This window comes from Lactuca virosa, chromosome 7 (genome assembly GCF_052849685.1).
Source record: "Lactuca virosa cultivar CGN04683 chromosome 7, Lactuca_virosa_CGN04683_v6, whole genome shotgun sequence".
Taxonomy (NCBI): Eukaryota; Viridiplantae; Streptophyta; class Magnoliopsida; order Asterales; family Asteraceae; genus Lactuca; species Lactuca virosa.
The window spans coordinates 185452010-185458271 of NC_136432.1; the positions used below are offsets into that span (position 1 = coordinate 185452010).

Consider the following 6262-nt stretch of genomic DNA (forward strand, 5'->3'; position numbering starts at 1 on the left):
CTACTCGTGAGCTACTCGGAATCGACTCGTTAAAAACTCGACTCGAACTCGATTTAAACGAGCCCGAGCCGAGCCTGAGCTTTACTCGGGGCTCATTTATTAAACGAGCTCGAGCCCGAGCTTTTAAACCGAGCTCGACTAGGGCTCGCGAGCTTAAACGAGCCTATATAAATTATAATATAAATATATTTTCACTCCTTATATTATATATTTATATTATTAATAATTTGTTTCCTTAATTTCTGTAATCTTTCTATGAATTGAAATCAAACCAACCGCCTTTGCCGACCTTCCCCTTACTTCGCACACGCATACGGCATATACCCTACGAGGCTACGACGGTCGAACGTACCATTACCCGATTACCATCTAGGGCGACGATAATTAATCCATGATTTCCAATTGACGATCGACGTAACAATTGATTTCAGAATCCAGTGGACGTATCAATTGAGTATACGACGGTCGACAGTCGACGTTGCCCTCCCGAATCCATCTCGTTCTCAACAGACAACACTCAACAGGTATGATTATTAATTTCGATCCTGTGATTGAATGAATCGATTGATATCAGTGATTTGATTGAAATTTTTTAATTAATAGCATCCTGTATTCCTGTTTGTCAACATACGATGTATATGTAGATACATGTGCTATTGTAGTATATATTTACAGACATGTAAGCAGATAAACTATCTATGAAAGTTACTTGCCATCTCAGATAAAAATATTTCATTCTAAGTACGTGAACTTTGATCAAATTCTAAGGCCAAGTATGTATTATTCGATTAAGACAACTTAGGTCAATCAAGATATTAGCGCTTAATAAAGAAAGTATCACGATAAGAAAGTATAGTCTGTGACACTTACTATTCAGATGGGAATCAAGCTTTCATTATGCTCGTATATATTCTACACATGTATGAAACAAGAGTAAGCACTAAAGCACATATATGCATTAGATGTTGTACCTGTTTGTCAAATTGTGTAATTAAAATCGGCACTCCTCAAATCAAAAGTTCATATACTTAGTTTGCTTTTCTTTTCTTAACTGTAAAATGCTCATATTAATTCACCTGTTTGCAAATTGCAACGTGAACACCTGTTGGTTGTTTACAATTCACATTTTTTACTGTTGCATAAATATTATTTCAAATTGATGTATCTAAGATTTGTATTGTTTTCTTATGAAGATTCAATTTCAATGGATGATGGAGGGTCTACAACAAACCTATTAAGTCCAATAAAAGGAATGGGGGCTGAAACAGGTGCTGGGATTGATAATCCGCCATCACAATTAGTACATGGTATGGATCACACAACTACTCCAAATGAAGATACGACAAGTCAAATTCCTAATGAAAATGAAAGTGTGACAGAAAAAAATAACGAAGCTGGTGAAGATGAAGTACAATTAACGAGAAAACGAAAAAAAACATCAAAAGTAGGGGATGACTTTGTTGTAGTTACACTCCGAGATGGTACGAAAAAAGCCGAATGCACTCACTGTAAGTCGAGGTTGGCTATTACTGGTTCAGCTCCTACATCGTCATATAGAAGACACCTAAACAGCTGCATCCCCCATAAACAATGGCAAAAAAACCAAAAAAAACTAAATTTTCAGCCTAGTGGGTGTGATGTGGATTCTGTGCCACCATTGATCGGACCGGATACAAAATATGATGAAAACAAGATGAGGGAGGCCATAGCTAATTGGATACTAAGTACTGAGCAACCGTTTGCTACTGTGGAAGATGTCATGTTTGTGAAAATGATGAAGACAGCTACTCCATTGTTTGAGAAAGTAAGCGGAGTTACAATTACATCAGACTGTTTTAAGGTATACGAGCATGAGATGAAAAGGTTGAAAGCCCTTACAAAAGCTGCCTCTAAAATCAGTTTAACAACTAATTGTTGGAAGTCCTCGCATCAGAAAATTGAGTATATGGTTATTACTGCACACTTTGTAGATCATAATTGGAGGTTTAACAATTTGCTCAGTTTTAATATTTAATTATTTATCTTTTTCTTTCTATCATATTTTAATTTATATCTCAACGTTTTTCTACAGATTACAGAAACGTGTATTAAGTTTTGTACATGTTCCTCCTCCTCGTACTGCGGTTGATATTGCTGATGGTATTTACAAGTGTTTGCAAGAGTGGAAAATTAAAGATAAGATTTTCACCATCTCAGTTGACAACACAGCTTATAATGACAAAGCTTTAAGAAGATTGAAAGAAACTTTTTCGTTTGTAAGAAAACTTTCATGTGGTGGTAGATTGTTTCATATACGGTGTTGCGCACATATATTGAATCTTCTAGTGAAAGATGGTCTTGCAATAATTGATCATATCATCGGTGATGTTCGTGAGGGTCTTTAAGGTTTGTGTTTAATATGCATAATATTTTATAAATAAATGATTTTTTTGTTGACTAAATCCAATGATTATGTTTAGGTGTGCACGAATATCATCTCGGGCAGTGATTATCCTACTGCTAATTTATATCTAATTGAAGTGTTTAGAGTGAAGCAAACTCTTGATAAAGGTTCATTATCTGCAAATGATTTTATTCGTGATATGGTGAAGAAAATGAAGGAAAAGTTTGACAAGTATTGGGGTGAGTGCCACCTTGTAATGGCAATAGCTTCTGTGTTAGATCCACGGTTCAAGATGAAGTTGGTTGAATTTTGTTTTCCAACACTTTATCAAAATTCAGACAAGAACATTAAAGAAGTGAAGAATGCACTTTTTGAAATGTATTCCGAGTATTTAGAGATGCATGATACATCAGTTAGGGAATTTGCAGCACATGGAAGCGAACATGAAAGAAATGTTTTAGGGTTGAATGAAGGTACATCACTTGGATCTGGATGGGAGGCGTTTGGAGAGTTCATAAAGACTGTAGATTTGGAGAGACCAGAAAAGTCAGAGCTTGATATGTATTTAGAAGAAGGTGTTTATAGGGAGAAAGGACAAACATAATGGAATCATTTAATGCTTTAGAGTGGTGGAATGTGCACAAGTTAAAGTATCGTGTTTTGTCATTGATGGCTAGAGATGTACTTGCAATCCCGATTTCTACTGTTGCATCTGAAGCAACTTTTAGTGCCGGGGGTAGAGTTATTGATCCATATCAAGCTTCATTGGGGTCCGACACGGTACAAATGTTGATTTGCGGAGGAGATTGGATTAGGCAAGTTCATGGAGTCAAGAAAAAATTAAAGGTATATATGAAAAAATCAAAACCACATTATAATTGTTAGTTTAATAGTTTAAATTATTAATTGTCAACCTTTTTATTTTGTAGAAGGAGGAGTTTCCTATTGAGGTTTTACTGCCTGAGGTGAACACAAAGTAATTGAAGGTAATTAGATGTGTTAAACAACAAATTCTTAATCTGAAAAATATTTCAAAAAATGATTCCTTTGTACATTTTGCAGGTTTTGTGTATCTGAGGAGTGAAGTTGCATAAAAGAAGATTTGTCTATTTCTAGTCGTTCAGTAATTAGGAGTTTAACTACTATTTTTGTAATTTGAGTTTTTACTCTTTATGTTTTTATATTTGGTTATATTTTAGACATTAAATCAATGCAAATGGAGAATCTATGAATGTATGTTTTGAAGTTAGAATTTGGATTATGATAAAAAAATTAAACGAGCCCAAAAACCATAAACGAGCTCGAGTCGAGCCTAAGCTCATTTAGGCTCGCGTGACAAACAAAACGAGCCAAGCCCGAGCCGAGCTCGAGCTTCTTATTTTTCCTACGAGCCGAGCACGAGCTTTGAAATTGGGCTCGAAACGAGCTGAGATCGAGCTCGACCCAACATACATTTATACGAGCTCGAGCCGAGCTTAGGTATGTTCGGGCTCGGCTCGGCTCATTTACACCCCTAACTAGTGGCATCCCAAGCCGAAGTTAGAGAACTGCGAGAACGACAAAGATCACAAGACAGGCGTATGTACGAAATAGAACGTCAACTTGCTAAATTCAAGGCTGAATCTAGTAGGAAGTAGTTCGATACTCTACTCGTTTACTACTTACTCTTTTGGTTATAGTCTAAGTCTTCAGATATGTTCTAGCATTATTTTTCATGTTTTTCAGTACGACCGCGAAAATTTCATTTTCGGTAGGTCGGTTTAGTGCCGATGTTTTCCCAATATTGTGGTATATTGTAGACCTGTTTAAGGTCAAGTTTTCCAAACTCTATGTACTCAATATACCAATATAATCGACATGCATTTTCATACTCTGAAAAATAACCACTCAATTTCGTATTATCCTGTTGCAAGTTGTACTTGCAGTAGACTTCTATTTCCAATTCCTTAGAAGATTCATATTGAACTAAGTGTTTTAGTTCAGAGATATCATATTCATGTTCATTCTTGATATCTGACTGTCTTTTCATCTTATAATTCTTAAGGTGAAAGATGCCTCCTCGTAGAAACCCAAGGCGTACTTATGTTAATGAAGCGCCAACACCACCTCCGCCACCACCTCCTCAATTTGACGCTGTCATGTTTCAGGCGGCGGTCACAGCAGCGGTCGCAGCTGCTATGTCTCATATAAACACCACTGGTGCTAGTGGATCAGGAGTTGGTGCGCATCCCTCCAACCACGACGAAAGTCACGGGCACTCACGAGAGTGTACCTATAAGGACTTTTCGAACGCTAAACCCATGACCTTTAACATAAATGGAGGAGTGATGACGTTAAGACAATGGATCGAGAAAAAAGAGGCAATCTTCGAGATCTGCTCCTGCCCGGAGGGTAGCAAAGTCAAATTTGCTGTCTGTACCTTTGCTGACAGAGCCCTAACATGGTGGAACGGCCATGTTAAGTCATTGACCTTGGTAGTGGCTAACTCTATAAGTTGGGAGAACTTGAAGACCATGCTGATGCGGGAGTACTGCCCACGAGGGGAAATTCAGAAGCTTGAACAAGAGCTCTGGGGTCTTACTATGGTTGGTTCATACATAACAACCTACACAAATTGGTTCTGTGACTTAGCGATACTTTGTCCAGAAATGGTTGCTCTGGAGAGCAAAAAGATTGAGAGATACATCTGGGGGCTATCGTCCCAGATTCAGGCAAGTGTCATTGCTTCCAGGCCTGTTACCTTTGACAATGCCAAAGAGCTGGCACGGTCCCTTATCGACCATGGAGCCCGTCAAAACTTAGTGGTCGCTGCCCCGGAACAACCCAAGGGAAACAACAACAAAAATAACAACAACAACAGCAAGAAGAAAGCCTGGAATAAGAGAAAGGGCAAATCTTCTCAGAAATCCTCGAAAAAGCAACAGACTGTGGCGGTCCATGCTGCTACTGTACCTGCTGCTGTTCTTGCTAACCCTGCACCAGCTAAGCCCTATGCTGGTAATCTCCCCAAATGCAACAAGTGCAATTTTCACCACAACGGAAATTGCCGGGAAATGCAATGTCGTAACTACAACAGAAAAGGGCATACTGCCCGATTCTGTAAGTCACCACCCCAACCGATTAACCAAGTACCTGCCGCTAGAGTAGGTCAAGCATGCTATGGATGCGGTGATGTTGGGCATTTCAAGAGGGATTTTCCGAAAGCTGGAAATACCGATAGAGTTGGGAGGATTCTAGCATTGGGTCACGAAGAAGCGGTGGCAGACCCTGCGGTGGTTACAGGTACCTTTCTTCTCAACAATACTTATACATGCATTCTATTTGATTATGGTGCTGAGAAGAGCTTCGTGAGCAATAATTTCAAACACATGCTAAATCAAAACTCCCAACCACTAAATGAAACGTTCACATTAGAAATGGCTGATGGGAAATCCGAATACACCGACGATATACACATAGGATGTACCCTTACCTTGAATAACTTTTCCTTTCGAATAGACCTTATGCCGGTCTCTATCAAAAGTTTCGACGTCATTATTGGTATGGATTGGTTGTGCTCTAAGCATGCTGACATCTTATGTTATGAAAGAGCCATTCGCATGAACTTACCAACTAACAAAACTCTTATCATCAATGGCGACAAACCCGGAACGAACCTTCAGATCATTTCTTGCATCAAGGCACAGAAGTATCTTCGCAAGGAGTACTGTGATTTCTTAGCTCATATAGTTGACAAAAAGCAAGAAGTGAAAGACATCGCGAGCATTCCTGAAGTCTGCAATTTTCCCGACATTTTCCCGATGATCTTCCAGGAGTGCCTCCCGAACGACAAGTCGAATTCAGAATCGACTTAATCCCTGGGGGCTACCCCTGTAGCCA

The 6262-nt window shown here is 38.8% G+C and overlaps 1 pseudogene across 1 annotated transcript; it reads left to right on the forward strand.

The window, feature by feature from the left end:
* The first annotated feature begins 295 nt into the window (after positions 1–295).
* LOC145125638 (zinc finger BED domain-containing protein RICESLEEPER 2-like) lies at positions 296–3517 on the forward strand (annotated as a pseudogene). Its single transcript, XR_013716089.1, has 6 exons — positions 296–524; positions 1194–1983; positions 2072–2385; positions 2460–3229; positions 3313–3369; positions 3446–3517. The product of XR_013716089.1 is annotated as a zinc finger BED domain-containing protein RICESLEEPER 2-like (transcript).
* The last annotated feature ends 2745 nt before the right edge of the window (positions 3518–6262 follow it).